The 17,597-nt window shown below is 40.1% G+C and overlaps 1 long non-coding RNA gene across 1 annotated transcript in view; it reads left to right on the top strand.

Moving 5' to 3' along the window:
* The window catches only part of LOC117981658 (uncharacterized), a 153,357-nt gene that overhangs the window by 129,849 nt on the left and 5,911 nt on the right, over window positions 1-17,597 (top strand). The window contains exons 16-18 of the long non-coding RNA XR_008619746.1: window positions 3,987-4,100; window positions 4,946-5,046; window positions 7,123-7,262. This is a non-coding gene — a long non-coding RNA (uncharacterized LOC117981658). The remainder of the gene's footprint in view (window positions 1-3,986; window positions 4,101-4,945; window positions 5,047-7,122; window positions 7,263-17,597) is intronic.

The following is a 17,597-nucleotide window of genomic DNA, read 5'->3' on the forward strand; positions in this document are numbered from 1 at the left end:
ATGCCCTTGAACTGCTAAAAATGTTAGTTAGTACCCACTTGCGCATGCATGTACATGTGCACACCACAAATATACTCAAAGTCTTGCAGCGTTTTGTTTTGTTTGTTTTTTTTGTTTGTTTGTTTGTTTTTTTCAGACAGAATCTTGCTCTATCAACCAGGCTGGAGTGCAGTGGCGTGATCTGAACTCACTGCAACCTTCGCCTCCTGGGTTCAAGAGATTCTTCTGCCTCAGCTTCCCAAGTAGCTGGGATTACAGGCACACACCACCATGCCCAGATAATTTTTGGTATTTTTAGTCTCTACTGAAAATACTCTACTCCTGACCTCAGGTGATCTGCCCGCCTCGGCCTCCCAAAGTGCTGGGATTACAGGCATGAGCCACCACACCCAGCCACTCTTTCAGCTTTAATGTCTATACTTTTTTTTTTGTTTTTCCAGTAGAAGACCCTTTTTACTTCCTGCATTGGATTTCTAACATAGTGTTGAAAAGTTCTGCAAAATTTCCATGATTTTGAGCCACTCAGAAGAAAATTCTGGCAAAGAACTTTTAGAGATGTGCAGTTCAGAGAATCTCAGGTTTGGAAAAATTTTTAGAGATTCCCATCTTTAAGGTTTGTTTCCAGTAGGAATAGGTTATTGGGTATCAAGTTATTACCATTTACTTTATCTTTTTTTTTTTTTTTTTTTTGAGACGGAGTCTCGCTCTGTCACCCAGGCTGGAGTGCAGTGGCACAACCTCGGCTCACTGCAAGCTCCGCCTCCCAGGTTCACTCCATTCTCCTGCCTCAGCCTCCTGAGTAGTTGGGACTACAGGCGCCCGCCACCACGCCTGGCTAATTTTTTGTATTTTTAGTAGAGATGGGGTTTCACCGTGTTAGCCAGGATGGTCTCTATCTCCTGACCTTGTGATCCACCTGCCTCAGCCTCCCAAAGTGCTGGGATTACACATGTGAGTCACCATGCCTGGCCTACTTTATCTTTTAAAATGTTGTTAGGCCAATATTTTAATACTCTTTTTTTCTTTTTTCTTTCTTTCTTTTTTTTTTTTTTGAGACAGAATTTTGCTCTGTTGTCAGGCTGCAGTGCGGTGGCATGATCTCAGCTCAGTGCAACCTCTGCCTCCTGGGTTCAAGTGTTTCTCCAGCCTCAGCCTCCCCAGCAGCTGGGACTACAGGTGTGCACCACCACGCCCAGCTAATTTTTGTATTTTTAGTAGAGACGGGTTTCACCATGTGGGCCAGGATGGTCTTGATCTCTTGACCTCATGATCCGACCACCTCGGCCTCCCAAAGTGCTGCGATTACAGGCGTGAGCCACTGCACCTGGCCATATTGTAATACTCTTCCAGGTTTGATCCAAATTCGTTACCTTATAAAACTGCCCAGTGGAATATTGGGCTGAGACGGCTAGTATTAGTCAAGGGTAGTGGCAATCCTTTCAAAATTTGCAGGGAGAAAAACATTGTCATATTAGAGGAGATAATTTTCTCAATGTTTTATCCCAAAATTTATTCTTTGACTTTGATGCCTGCTACCACTTGTCTGGTAGCAAGCACTAGCAGACGACCAAAGAAATGAACAAGCAGCAAATGAATATTAATGGAAAAATTCTGAAACAGTTGATCATGCTTGGTTTGACAGCTTGTTTCTTTGTGGACATGTGGGCTCCCAGTTCTACATACAGAGTTTTTCTCCTAGTAAAATTGTTCCTGCTTCACGTGATGAAATTCACTATGCTGATATTTTAAGGTATTTGGCAGAACATAGTATTTTGCAAAGAGCGTTATTTCTTCCAGGTTCTTCTTTTCTTTCATAAGTCTGAGAAACATTAAGTTTTAGGGATGACCTGAGGTCTAACCCTTACAATGTCCCCGAATAAGGTTCTGTCTCTCGGCCACCAGAATGTTTCTGACTAGTTTTTAAAAGGCTGTGTGAAAATGTGGCTACTTCAAGTGTTCAGGGATTCATGTTCACTTACTCATTCATTCGCAAGCCTGGGCATCTTCGTGTTGTGCTGAGTCATCTGTTATCAGCTTCAAATGACCTTCATCTGCATCTAAGCTTTTATAGAGGAGAAGCTAGAGACATGTCTTCCAGGATCCCCCTCCCCACATGGTTCCAAGTTAGGGTCTGCCCATGACAGCCAATCATGTCAGATTTAGAAGGTGAACAGAAAAAGAGGCCATTATACTCCAGAGGCAGTGTATGCAGATTTGTGAACAGGTGACAGAGGAGGTTTGCAGAAGCTTATAGCAAGCTCCTGTGAATTACCTGCTTTGTGATCCAGGCAGTGGAGGTAGACAATGTGGCTTTTAAAAAATCTTTAGTTGCATGTTCTGCCTGAGATAGGGAGAGGGAGCTTCCTGGAGGTTCTTGACATTTGCAGCAGCTTCTTGGGAATCACAAGTCTCACTGTTGTGGCAGAGATCTTCAGCAAATGCTTGTCTGTTCCTTGCTGCCCCAGCCCTTCCAATGATTGCTCAAGCCTCTGATTCCCTCTATTCAAACCCTTCATCCTTAGAACATGTGGAGGTTGGAGGTTTTAAGAAATGGGATGTTTGGTTGGTCCTATCAGGCATTTTGTGCCACCAACCTTCACAGTCCCATAGTATATCATCAAATGGGTTGTAATCATTTTTCAACTAGCCTAATAATCCCTTTTGATAACATCAGCCTGGTGGGAAGAAAATCTCTAACACACAAGTCTCAAAGGACTTGAGAGGACTCTAATCTGTTCAGATTTTACATCACTGGATTTACCAAACCCTCCTTGAATCTGTTTACATTTTCAGTGTTACCAGCACTTGGAAAATAATTTCACTCTCCTTCTTTTATTTTTCCCCATGACTATCATGTTTAATGCAAAACCTGGCTGGTATCACTGAAACAGTTCCTTCAGGACTTTCCAAGTTAAACATACTAGGCATGATGAAATCAAACTTTTTCCTAGGAATGTTCTCTTGCCCAATATCTGTGTTAATTATCATACTTGAAGCTGATCAGGGAAGGGTGCTGAAAGCAGCAATGTAATAGACATATACTACTTCCTCCAAGTTTGCTCAACATGCTCAACATGATTGTGTAAAAATATTTTCATCTTAGCTGTTTCACAGAGAAAAAGCAGCACAGAAGTTCAAATAAAATAAATTTTAAAATAGATATGGAAGCAGAGTGAAGGGATTACTTAGGTAGCTTAACTCTTTAATGGATATAGGCTTAGAGAGCCAGCTGGGCCCATCTCCACCATTGATGAATCCTGATGAATGGACCAAAGTTTCTCCTTGATTAGCATTAAGATGAGTGCAGCTGTTGGCAATGGCCTCCATGTTCTATGCCAGGTGGCTAACAGGGTGGCTAACCCCATTTTCTGTCAACATAATTTTCTTGACATGTTAAAACATTCCATTGTGTTACCGTGAGTCATGTTTTAGGAAGCATCTCCAGGGCTGATGTTCCACTGTTGCACCACCTCTATGACCCTACCAATTATTAAACTATTGGAAAACTTTCTTGCTACTGGGTCGCTCCTTTGGGTCTTCTCATTGTACTCTACCATCTTTCCACATTTCTCTGTATTTCAGCAATTAAGAGGTTCCTAATGTCTGGCACAGCTGGGCAGCCCCCAGGGCCTGTACACTCTGTCTGGTTGATACCTGATTCATACCAGCTGTTAAATATTAACATTATGCCAGTGTACATTTGTTGAAGAGCTGAAATCTCAGAATAATTTTATTTCCATTTCACTGTCTCATACTACCATCAATGAGTGGCCAATCAGGAATATTCATAATTTTAATGTAATCATATGTAATTTTGGTGTAAAACAAACATAGACACCCACAAATGAGGCTATTAACAGCCTGGTTAGATATTCACTGGACAAGAGAAGGGGAGTGAAACTTCAGAGAAGGGTGCCTTCAATTCTTTTCTACTGTTGGAATGTTAAGCCATAGAGACTGCCCTTCTCTTGTTGTTCCATTCTCAGACCCAGATGTGGCACATGAAACAGAGTTGGCCAGGAAAAAGAAGTGCCTGTAAAGCTCATGTCAGAGAGAGAGAGAGAAGGAAGAAGCATGGATGGGCCTTAAAGATATTCTAGGTGTGTAGGTTATTCACCCCTGAGATGGGTTTACAGTGTGTGGTGAAAGAACCCTGGCTTTGTTGCCACAAACCCGTTCTAATCTGAATACTGATTTGGCCACTTCAGGCTCTATGACTTTAACCTCATTGGGTCTTAGTTATTTTATTTTATTAATATTTATTTATTTATTTATTTATTTATTTCGAGATGGAGTCTCACTCTGTCACCCAGGCTGGAGTGCAGTGGCACAAACTCGGATCACTGCAAACTCTGCCTCCGAGGTTCCCGCCATTTTCCTGCCTCAGCCTCCCGAGTAGCTGGGACTACAGGTGCCCACCACCACGCCCGGCTAATTTTTTATATTTTTAGTAGAGACGGGGTTTCACCGTGTTAGCCAGGATGGTCTCCATCTCATGACCTCGTAATCCACCCGCCTCGGCCTCCCAAAATGCTGGGATTACAGGCGTGAGCTATCGTACCCCGCCTGGGTCTTAGTTATTTTTAAATGGGGATAATTCACAGGGCAGTTGTGGGGATCAAGTGAGGTGGTTAATATATACAAAGCACAAAGCACTCAAATGATAGCTGAAACCTGAACCACAAAACAAAAACTACCTGCTCTTCAAATTTCTTATTCTTGACAGTGTGCAGCAAAGGCTCCTGGCCAATGGCACTCTGTGTTGTGAGTGTTTTTTGTTAGTTTCTGTCATGGACTTTCTTATGTATTAGCATACCACCTGAGGGGCCTGTATGCTAATATGAAGGTCCTGTCCAAGAAAAAGGAAATGAGATCCAAGGCTTTCCCTTATCACTTCTAGGAAGATGTGGCCAAGGAGTAACAACTTCCTATTCCTATCCTGTAGACTGCCAAGCCTGAGAAGCTACCTACCTGAAAATCTTCCTAGGACTCCTCAGCTTCCTCAATGCTACCAAATACCCACTATCTCCATAGACACACACAAATGTAAGTATGTCAAGTTACCATTTTTCTAAGCTTGTCCTCCCATCATGATCCTCTACCCCATCCCACAGGCTACATTCCATGTCTTCTTGTGGAAACCAGGAGCACTTCCTGACAATGGTGGACATGCCCTTTTGATAGTAAAAGTTGCATCATAGTCTTCTCACTGCCTCTTGAGCAATGAAGCTCACTTCCTGTGCTTTAATATTTGCAATATGTGATTATTATCTTTAAAGAAGGTGACAAATAGGAGCAATATCAAATACCAGCACAGATTGATTGGTAAAAGCTGCTGGTATACTGTGCTTTAGCAGAATTTGAAGGCTACAATTAAGGCCTTTAGTGACCAGCAATGTCTGTAACGGGTAGGAGAAGGGATGGTGGCAGTCTGTCTGTAGAGCATTTGCTCATCTTATTTTAAAGTGGTCTCTTTGGTTCATGTTATAACAAAAAGACTTTTATAAAGGTAAAAAACAGTAGATTGAATGGATTAGAGAAGTCTTTCTTAGAAAATTATAGAACACAAACTATAGAGATACCCACTCCTAAAGAGTGTTCTATGATTTCAAATTGGAGGGTGTATTGTTATATGTGCAAGATGGGTTTTCTGGTACTTTTGTCTACATGAAAAGAAAAGCTAACATGCCGTAAAAAGAAAAGTATGTGTGTAAGTGTGCATAAACAATATGTCCTGGCTTTCACCTTTATCTGCTAAAGTAGGGTATATAGGCAGGCCTCCTTAAATTTTCAATTTTTGACTTTCTTTAGGGGTGTTTGCACAGTGTTCTGTACTACAATGGATTATGTCCATTTCCTCCTTTTCTTTTTTCTTCAGCCCCTCCACCCACAATGATGTCCTGGTAAGCTACTTGGTATCTTACTGCAACAAGTATTCAATGAAGAAGCTTGATGTCTGTGCTAAAGATGCCATCCCCTGAGGTTCTGAAAGCTGTAAATGCTCAAGCTCCTGCAGCAGTGCTACTCAGGGGAAGACAGCCCCCACTCTCCGTGTCACACTTTGTATCTTGGGCACTAAAGCAGCCCTGCCCTTAATCCATTCCTTCTGCTTTTGCATGTAGCCGCTGTCTACTAAGGGCTCATGCAAATAACTGGGCGAGGTTTACAGGCCATGGTAAGCTCCTGTCCCATCCCTCACAGATGTGTCAATTGCACTTCTTGCAAAATTGCTTGTCCAAGTTGCTAGCTTGTGGGCTGGTCTTCACCTGACATTAGTACTTGGGCAGTTAGAGTTTTTGATCTTTTAGACTATAAGTTTTTAGTGAGGCAGGTTTTCTTTTTAATTCTTCACAGCCATTTTACTTCACAGTAAAATGGTATGGTTTTTGCTGTAGCATACAGGAATATCTAGAATAGTGGGGGTATGGAAAAAATGTTTCACATTTAGTTTAGAGATTGTCTTCTTTTACATTTTCTTATATTCCATTTTGTTAATTTCTAGTATTTGTTAATTTCTGTCATTCGTTTATTCAACATTTATTGAGCTACTCTGAAGAGATAACACTGTATCCTGAACCAATAAATATGACTACTACAATCTCTGCTTTCAAGTTTCTATAATTTTGGGGAGAAAGGGAGATAAACACGAAAACAAAATTCTGTTGATGAGTGTAAATGGAAACACTCAAACATTTATTTCCAGAGGATAACTTATGAAAGGAAAACATTAATCCCAGCCAGATGAGGGGATCAAATGATATTTCTCACTTTCACTTTGCCACCCAATCTCAGACACTATCCTCTCTGGGCTGACATTGACTTCCTCCAGCTGACAGAGGCATCATTAGTGAGTCCTGAGCTGCCAGTATGGTCTAAAAACTAAAATTTAACAGCCTCCTGAGCTGGGGAAAATCTTAACTGAGAACTGCAAGGAATAGCTGCCTTGGCACAAGCTGTGTGGAATCTTAAAAGGGAGCAGGTTTTGAGGCCAAGATTTATGCTCAACAGCTAATGCTTTAGAGACAGAGTTATATGTAGAAAAGCTGACTCCGTGATTGTCCCTTACTGATGCAAATAAGAGTCACATCTGTAACCCATGCTTTATCTGTTTATTTTTTTTAGACCCTGACATAATATAAAAGGTGAGTATTAAGGCCCACTAAACCTCTGAAGGTCTATCTGCTTATCCCATTGCCGGACAGAAGTAAAAGGAGCCACGAAGATGATGGAAGTCGGTTACCACATCGTCCCTAACTGTAGAGGTTGGTTAGCTGTACATGTCAGTAGTTCTAATGAGGGCTGTGGAGTAATTTGTTAAATAACCGAGTGAGCATGCCAGTCAGAAGCTGCTGGATGAGAGCGCAGCATCAATTAGAGACAAAGGAAATCGCTTGCTTTTCTCTTCAGCGAGCGGGCCCTTGGAGGCGCGGCACTAGCTGGTCCAGAAAAAGCAGAGAAAGCAGAGGGAAGGAGTGGGGGAAGGACAAGGCAACTCAGCCCCCTGGAAGTCTGAGGGGTGATAAAGAAAAAGACCCCTCGCTCACGCTGAGCAAACACATATGACCAGAGCGGAGAGTGGAAAGAAAACCCTGCAGTCCCCAGGGAACTTGACAGAGAGCATCTGACAGCCAGACTGAGTGACCAGCCAGACCATCTGCTCCCACACGTCTCTCCCCAACAATGGGGGCTTCTGCAGACCTTCTGCCCCCTCCCCCTCCCTTACCCTTAGCATGAATTTAAATGAAGCCTCACAACTGGGGGGCAGCGGCTCCCGTTGTGATCTCTCACACAGAGAGAGCTAGCCTAGTGCCCCGAACAGGAGGCCCGAGGGGAGAGGTTAAAATCTCAGCTGCCCGGAGAGATGATTACGGAGCCGCTCCCAAATTAAGCTGCTTCACTGCTGGTCCTTGGGCATGTGTTCGGATAATTGTGCTTGAATACTTAATGCTTGATTGACTTGGCTGTTTTGTGTTTGACCATATTTTGAAATGCGATCTCACTGTTGGGGTAGGCAATTAGCATAGAGCCCACGGGGTTGCAAAGAGTGAAACTGAGTTGCTTCTATGGTGATTTCTGCTTCTTTCCTGGATTCAGCACAGAAAGCTGAGTGTTCTACTGGGGCTCATTTGCCTATATTTGGATCATCTGGAATTTTGATCTTAAAGAGGAAGTCTCTTAATCCTGAACTTTAGCGTAGCTGCCAACTTTTATCTTTGCGCCTTTGGTAACAGCTGAGTTTTGCTTCCCTTTCCAGTGACCTGTTCAACAGTGGAGGAATAGAATAGGAGAGGTGGGGTCAGTGCTCAGAAAAGGAAAATTAATGCCAAGCATCAGAAAGGCTAGAACAGAATGAGGGTGATAAATTAGGACACAGAATCCATAATTTCAAGATGACAGTCAGCTGAGTGGCTTTGGTGCCCTGTCTTGTTCAGTTCTTTGTGGGTGTATCTTAAGCATCTTTGTATCTCCAGCACCTAGCACAATGCCTGTCTTTTAATAAGCATTTAGTATTTATATTTGTGGCAATGTATGTTAAGGCTAGCACAGTTTCTTGGGAAAAGGAGAAGGGCAATTAGCAACATTAAAAAAATCTGTTTGATAACATTTTTAAATGCTGACTTTGAGCACCACTTTATTCTTGGAATAAAGCATTCCAGTTAAGTATTACAAAAGGCAGGCAGTGGATCTCACAGATTCTAGATGACTTTGGGGATATTTGAAACGATCAACTCTTTATAGTAAAGGGAGGCTAGGTCTCTATTCATTTAATCTCATTAAAAGCAGTACAAGCCGGAAACGATTTATTTAAAATGAAGAGGAAGGTTGACCACGGAATAGTCAGATGACTTAGTGTGTAGCACCAATTTCATAAAATGAAAGTGTTCATTCTATAAATGAAGATGCCACAACCCATTTGTTGAGTTTTGTAACAAAATAAGAACGAATAACTAATTAAATATGTTATGAAACCTAGGCGATGGATCTCCTGAAACAATTCCAGAAATACAGAAAAGTTATTGGAGAGATCTAAGACCAAATGTTGATAATATATGTGAAGTAGCAATTTGGGTGTTATTTTGGATCTCTGAGGACTAAATCTTAGCAAAATGAGAGTGTTCTCTGACTCAGTAGTGTAAAATCCAACATATCTAAGATATGCAAACCCAATTTATTTGTAAACTGATCACTAATATCCTTCAATCTCGAGGAACAACTCCTATGTTGTTTTTATTGTTTTTCTTTATAAATAAGATTGATTTTTTTCATTTGCATCTGTGTTCTTTGCTTGTTAAAGACTTTTTCTTGTCCTGGGTGTTTAATCAACTCTTTCAAAAATAGTTGTTTATAATTTTTGTGCCTTTGTTCTCTCATCTGTAAAATGGGAATTTTAATAGCATCTACACATAGAATTTTTTATTGTGGTAAGAATTAAATAATAGGTATAAGATGCTTATAATTGGGCCTGGCACATAGCATTTACACATATATTGGCAAATCAAACTACAGCTAGATTGAAGGAATAAGTTCTGGTTTCTCTAGCACTTAGAGCAACTATAGTAAACAATAATTTATTGTATATTTGCAAATAGCTGTAAGAGGGGATTCTGAAAGTTCCCAACCCAAAAAAATGATAAATGTTTGAGGTGGTAGATATGCCAATTACACTGATTTTATCATTACACATTGTATACATGCATAGAAATGTGTCTCTGTACCACATAAATATGTACAATTATATGTCAATTAAAAATTTAAAAGATTAATTATTTATTTGAGCACCTTTTAAAAAAGTATAGTCTCATTTCTATTTCTTTTCTGTTAAAGTGTGTGTGACTCTGCTTTAGAATTCTGTAGACTTCCCCAAAAGATAGTGCAGACAAATTTATTATAGTAAATACTTTTGTAAGGTCATATTTTGAGGTACAATAATTCTCAGTCACTGCCCTAAATTTGAAATTCTAATTATACAATTTAGCATAAAATCCTAGCAGCCAGGGAGCCTGGGTTAAGTATTAACAAGGCTAAGTATTTTCATGTAGCACATAATGCAGAATAAAGTAGTGAATAAGAAAGTGGAGCATGAATCTTGGCACTTTCAGTTATTAACCTCTTTGAGCCCTGAGATTCTTATTTATCTCTTAATGGGGTAATAATACCTATGCACAAAATTGATGAGAAGATTAAATAAATAATATATGTAAAATACTTAGTAAAGTGCTTGGCCTGTATAGAAAGAACCCAATAAGTGGTAAGCATTATTTTATTATTATTATTGCTATGATCATCATCTTAGGTCCCAGAAATTGGAGGATGGGCCTTTTCTTACTTCTCGTGAGGAAATATCCTCAGGGGAAGCTCATGGGGGACACTTTGGAATCTTAGAGGGTATGCTTTGGTCTATTGCAAAGAAAACAGGAGACATGGGTTGAAATTCTGAAGATGAGTTGCAGCTTACAGTCCCCCTTAGAAGGCTCTACAGAACCGAACTGAAAGCCCTTTTCTGACAAAGGATGACTTTGCTGCTACAGAAGCAAAGTATTGTTCTCCTCCTTCTGTGTTCTCCTTCTGCCCCCAGAAATCACAACCATCATCATTATAAAAGCACCATTTATTGAGTTCCTTATATGTGTAAGGACTTTATTTGCATTATATTTGCCATAGAAAATCTAATTTGCAAGCTAGATATTATTCCAATTTACCAATTGTGTAAAAATCACATAGCTAGTGGCTAGCAGAGACAAAGATTCAACCCAGGTCTTTCTGACTGCTAAACTTGAGACTTTATCATTGTTCTCTGCACATTTTACCACCTTGGTGCTATCTCAAACTCTAACCTTAACAAAAGTCTCTAAAAACAGTGATAACGAAACATTTTTGAGGATAATTTTTCTTCTCAACTTGAGTTGTATTTCTTTTCCTCCCCTACAGAGTACAAAATTATCAGAATCCACACATATACACACTTGTGAAACTGTAGTGCGAGTCACTACTCTGAGTGATGTTACATATAGTTTGGCTGTAAGAAAATTAAACTCTATTTCAGGAAATGGTTGCCAAGACCAGTAATTTTTTTTCATATAGAAGCAGATGCCAACAAAAGAGTAAAGCAAATTAGAAAAAAGTCAGCCAACCACAGACAGTAAATACGTATAATATTTAGATCAATATTCTAAAGAGGTTGAGACATGTTCAAGGTCAGTCACTCAGTAAGTTAGTAATGGAATAAAATTAGACTCTAGCCTTTGGATATTCATTCCAGTACTTTTTCCTGTAACTTCTGCAGTCTTCCAGGGGTTGGGGTGGAAGAAAAGGGAATAGCTTTTTAACAAAAATGAACTGGGGAGAAGTGTTTAACACACTCCAGGAATAGTATTAACTGAGGAAGGTCTATAATTTTTGACCTTTTTTTTACATGAGTTACCACTTTTTTATTTGTATTTTTTTAATTTTACTTTAAGTTCTGGGGTACATGTGCAGAATGTGCAGGTTGGTTACATAGGTATACATGTGAGCACTTTTTTTTTTTAAAGCAAGACAACAAATTAATTTGCAACTTCACAGCAACACAGATCACCCAGAGATGGGATGCTATTTTCTAATTTGACATCCTTGGGAGGAGTAACAACACAAATGCTTGATTGTTCAGTGACTGTAGGCACAGCAGTTTCTGAGAGAAAACTATGATTCTCTACAGAGACTCGAAGTTGACTGGGGAGAGGACAACTGGCTAGAAACAGTGCTGGGCACTTGGCTTCCCTGAGATTTGACCTTAACACCTGTATGTCCCTGGAGTTGAAACAACTGAATGCACATTACAGCGTTGAGATTTTATCTGCCTTTAACTCCTCTTCAATAGCAACAAGATTTTCGCATTATTTTCCGGAATACATAACTTTTAGTTAAGGAAGCAGGTTGATGATGGCAGGCACTGAAGCCCATAGTATTTATCCATTAGCTTGGTCTTCTTGACTATCTTAATGTCTCCTACCCACCAATCTTGGTGAAAGACTAACTCCAGACTATTTCTGTTTTTCCTTGCAAGGAAATACTGTGTACATAATTGATGGCACTTTCAGGTTGCCCACCCCCTTGGATCCAGGTGTCATGCCAGAAACAGCATATTTAGCTTCCAGCCTTGTCTTGGTCCTGAGCATATCCTCCACTGTACCTGTTTGAAGGACCACCCATTCCAATTAAGTATCTCAGGGACATCTGAGGTGCAGGCAAAACCTGTTTATGGCAACCTCCCATCTTCCCTCTCATAGTCTTTCTAATTCCTTTTAAATATACCTACTAGCTCCCCAGATGCCCCTAAAATCCTATTTGTATGTTTGAATTACTGAAGAGTTTATTTTGATGTAACAACAAATTTCTATACAATTCTACTAATTTCTACCAAAAAGTGATATGAATCACTTGTATTTGTATAGCTCATTACATTACAAAAATCATCCACATAGGCAGCATTTTATTTTTCTTGTTAACTCTGTCAAGTGGACCAGATAGGTGGGTTATCTACACTGTACAAATAGTAAGACGAGGTTAGAGAGGTTTAAAGACTTGCCCCAAGTCACACTGGGCAGTGAGCAGTGAAGTCAGATGCAACCAGGTGTTCTGAATCCTAACAGGGCACTCATCCCTGAGATGTACTTCCTCACAGTGTTTTCACTTCGAGAGAAAATGCCTCAAGACAGAAAGGTGTTTAATGCACAAAGACTGTATGTATAGATTTTAGACTTATGGCAGGTATTAAGCAAAGGTTCACTTTGGGACACCTCTTGATTGATATCATGCAAATCTAAAACGATGAAGAAAGACCATTGGAAGCATTTCTCTCTTTAAGGTCTTATCCCACAGCAAACATTTGACAATTTTTTTTTTCAGAAGAAGAGGTACATTTTTATCATTGTCAAGGATAAATAAAAGTCAATGTCAAGCCCAAAATACTCACTGTTTCTTCCATTTACCATGTGCTAGAGGATTTTTGTGAGAGGTTTGAAGCTTCAAAATAGATGCTAGGCAAATGAATAAACAGGGTTAAATTGATGGGAAATGGCTAAACAACTAATGTCAAACAATAAAGTTAACTTCTGGTCATCATGTTGGCTGTGGGATCTTTAGAAGATTAAATTGCATAATAATTTCTTAGGTTCTTGGAAAATGAGAGTCAGCACTGTAATTATTTTCAGGTGGACAAATTATCCTTATCGTTATAGAATAAGCAACTTCCGATTTTGAGAAAGAACAGATGTCCCAGCCATAGTTGCTAGTTACATAAACCTAACAAGTTGAGATTGTGTTTTTGATAATTGTTTTTTTTCATTTGTTTCAAGAGAATTCATCATTGCTCATGGAAGCATGTTTATGATGGTTACTTTAACATCTTTGTCAGATAATTCGATATCTGATTAATCTTGGTGTTGATGGCTGTGGATATCTTTTCTATTTAAATTGTGATTTTCTATTGTATCATGGACATTTTGGATGTTATATTGTGGCACTCTGGATTCTATTTAATCTTTTTTTTTTTTTTTTTTTTTTTTTTTTAGTGTTATACATAGTCCCCCTATTGAGGTGTAGCCTGAGGGCTGGGTATGAGTATGTGTCCAGCTTCCCAATGGGCTCTGCTAGTAGCAGAAGTGAAGTGCTGGTTCACACTACCTTACTGCAGGTTGGTGGGTTAAAAATTTAGCTCTTTCCTTAGCCCCACTGACATGTTTCTAGAGAAAGTGGGGCATTAATTCGTATTCCTTCTTTGCCTCCGAGTGGGCGTGTAAGACCAGCTAATGACTGTGACTGTGCCCTGACTTCATCAGCGAGGGAGGAAAGCAGAGGACTGATTCACATTGCTTTGTTGCTGCAGGATGGGACGGAAGCCCAGCTCCTGGCTGGGTGTCCTTAACACAAAAAGAGGGTATGGGCCGGGCGCGGTGGCTCACGCCTGTAATCCCAGCACTTTGGGAGGCTGAGGCGGGTGGATCACGAGGTCAGGAGATCGAAATCATCCGGCTAACACGGTGAAATCCCATCTCTACTAAAAATACACACAAAAAATTAGCCAGGCATGGTGGCGGGCGCCTGTAGTCCCAGCTACTCGGGAGGCTGAGGCAGGAGAATGGTGTGAACCCAGGAGATGGAGCTTGCAGTGAGCCGAGATTGCCCCACTGCACTCCAGCCTGGGCGACAGAGCGAGACTCTGTCTCAAAAAAAAAAAATAAAATAAAATAAAAAGAGGGGATGGCAGGACAAGGAGTTCCAACTAACCCAGCCCCATACCTCCTATTACTGCTGGGTGGGCATGGATGTTTCAGCTTTCCACTGGGCTTCACTGCCACAGGGCCAGGGGAAAGTGGACTCACAGTTCCTTTAAATTTTTTTGTTACCTGGTAGGGACAGGAGGCTCCTCTTGCCTCCAGACCTCTATTAGGGGTCAAGAAACTACCCATGTGGGGAATATGAGCCTCACTGATGGTTTCTATAAGGAGAGAAACCTTATAGGTGGGTGGAAGATGAGCGCTGTACTCATCCTCACTAAAACCACAGGATGGGGGAATGGAGTTTTTTCTTTAGGATTTGGCTGCAGTAAGGTGGTATTGCCATAAATATTTCTGTTGGTTGGACACCCTGTCCTAGTCCTTTGGCTGAGGAGAGTAGGCTTTTTCTGTGCATGTTGATGGTCTCTTGTTGGAAGCTTCTGCAGTGCCACGTCTGGGATATATGAGGGGCTAGGGGAAGTAAGGGGAGGGAAACTTACTACAGTGTCTTTTCTTAAGTCCTGAGATTGCTAGGCAGACTGTCTTTTCCTCCTCTTTCAGAAATTGAGTCAGCTTGTTGGTGCTGTTATGGCCACGATTTTCTAGTTGTAAGAGGAAGAGTTTCTGCTTCTGTAAGAGGGAGAAATGGAATAACTCCCATCTTGTCTGGAAATGGAAGTCCCTGTTTTTTAAAAGAGTTATTTATTTATTTATTTTGAGACAGGATTTTATTCTGTCTCCCAAGCTGGAGTGCAGTGGTGTGATCATAGTTCACTGCAGCCTCGACCTCCTGGGCTCATGCAATCATCCCACTTCAGCCTCCTGAGTAGCTGGGTCTACAGGTGCATACCACCATGCCCAGCTAATATTTTTTGTCTTTTGTTTTGTTTTGTTTTGTTTTGTGGAGATGAGGTCCCGTATTTTGTCCATGCTAGTCTTGAACCCCTGGCTTCAAGTGAGCCTTCTGCCTTGGCCTCCCAAATTGCTGGTTATTATAGGCATGAGCCACCACAACCAGTCTAGAATTCATTTAAAAAAAACTCTTTGTTTGACCTTCACTTTGATCAAACTGTTTTTGTGGACCGTGCCATAGGAGTAGTCTGTGTGTGTGTGTGTGTGTGTGTGTGCTTGTCCACACACACAAAAATTTCCTTCTCCTAATAACCATTTATCACATTTTGCCTTTCCTCCTCCATTTTATATGTGTATGTGTATATTTATGCATGTGTGTGTATATATAGTGTTTTTGTGGTTGTTGTTGTTGTACCATGCAAGTTTACTTTGTTTCTCTAAGTGCAACTTTTCTTCATACCCCTACTCTCAACTCATTCTAAGTTTTTCCCCTGTAATTCCTTGCCTTAGGGTAGATATAAGAAAATCAACAGTATTTACTTAGGTCGCCAAGTGATCTCAAGAATCTACCTGTTAGTCTACACCAATTTGTTCATTTCCTCTGGTATTGTAATTTTTTCTTAGTGGCCTTGCATGGAGAATTCCTTGAGCTCAGGGTTCTGACTATTTACCTTTATATCCAGCACATTTGGGCTCAGTGCCTGCTTCCTCAGTGGTTCTCAATGAATGCTTGTTGAATAAAATGTCCATATATGCACATCTTTATTCACCCTTGCCTCTGATTGGAATTGTTCCATTGTACATCCTCATGTACAGTTTGTTAATATATTTGAGAGTGAAAGCTACGGCCTACCTGATATTGAGTCATCTCTCTCTATAACTTTGAGTAGTTCAAAGTTTTAGTTATCTACTGATGTGCAATAAATCACTTCAAATCTTGGTGCCTTAAAACAATGATTTTTGTCATTTGGGTAGAGCTTGGTGGAGACAGACAGCTTATCTATGTTCCATGCACCATCAGCTAGAGTGTTTTGGCTGGGGCTGGGGGATAGTTCACTCACATAACTGGCAAGTTGGTGCTGGCTGTTGGCTGATAGCTCAGTGGAAATTATCAGCCAGAGGCCTTGATTATTCTCCACATCAGCCTCTCCACATGGCTTCTTGGGCTTCCTTACAACATGGTGGCTAGATTTCAAGTTGTAGAAGCTGCCAGGCCTTCTTAATTCCTGTCTTGGAAGATTTATAATATTTTTTTTCTCTGCATTCTATTGGTCAAATCAGTCTCAGATCCAGCACAGGTTCAAGGAGGAGGAATGTGAGTTCCACCTTATTGTGGCTGGAGCAGCTTGTATATATAGGAAGAGATGGAATTATTTGGGGCTGTCCTTGGAGAATAGATACCACCTGTAACTTTAGCTATCTGCCTTCAACTTTTTTATCTGTAAACTGTGAATTGGAGGGAGGACACGAACAGTTATATGTAATAGAGTTGCTATGAAAATTACCAAGGATAATTCACATAATAAGCTTAAATGATTCCTGGCATGTAGTAAGCAGTCAATACATTTTAGTTAATTTTTTAAAATATGGGAATGGAAAATTGTTACAAAACACTGAGTTAGATAAGAGCATACTTTTTCCTAATAAATCTCATTTAGACAATTTTACTGGTTAATATTTCCTTTGACAGCTTCAATGAATGCATTCTCTTTGATTTGCTTCCTCTTAAACAACTGAAGTTTTTTTTTTTTTTTTTTTAAAGACCTCAAATCAGTAGCCATCAAATGAAAAAAAATAACTCACAGTTATGTTGTATAATGACTTTTGGTATCTCTGTTGGAATCCTTTTTCTTTTTATACTCCCTTGCAGGTATTATTAGATGCTTTTTTTGCTTGATGTCACTTTTCAGTCCCTCCACATTGTACTTTGAAAAAGCAGTCCTCTAAAGAGATATAATGAATGATATTGGAAGGATATGCCCTTGGAAGCTGCTCTTGGTTTTCTCTTCAGAAGCACTCATGTGCAGTTAGTCCTGTAAAAAAAATTACAGGTCAGTGGAGCTCTTCAGCCAGATGAATCCAAGGAATAACCAAGGGTGCAAGATAAATTCCCAGTCAAGTAATCTTTACATTTTAGCAACTCCAAGAGAGTTTCTTGTTTCCATACTAGAGATGGGAATGTTTGCCAAACAATGTACTATTAAAATTATGTAAATTCATTGTTTTTGGCAGCTGAAATGTTAGCCAGGTCAAACTTTCATTAACCAGTGTGTGGTGTCTCTGTAACTACCTTGATTTTGTATTAAAATAGCTATCAGGTTCATGCCATGTTTTTCTTATAGCACAGTGAATTTCCATTCTTTTCTTTTTATTCTGTGTCCATACCTGTAATTTCTCCAAGTGATTAAGACCATAAGTTGTTCCTTCTACAGCTGACATTTCTTTCTACAGTTATTCATCTCCTTAGTTCTTTTAACAGCCATGTTTTAT

This window comes from Pan paniscus, chromosome 11 (genome assembly GCF_029289425.2).
Source record: "Pan paniscus chromosome 11, NHGRI_mPanPan1-v2.0_pri, whole genome shotgun sequence".
Taxonomy (NCBI): Eukaryota; Metazoa; Chordata; class Mammalia; order Primates; family Hominidae; genus Pan; species Pan paniscus.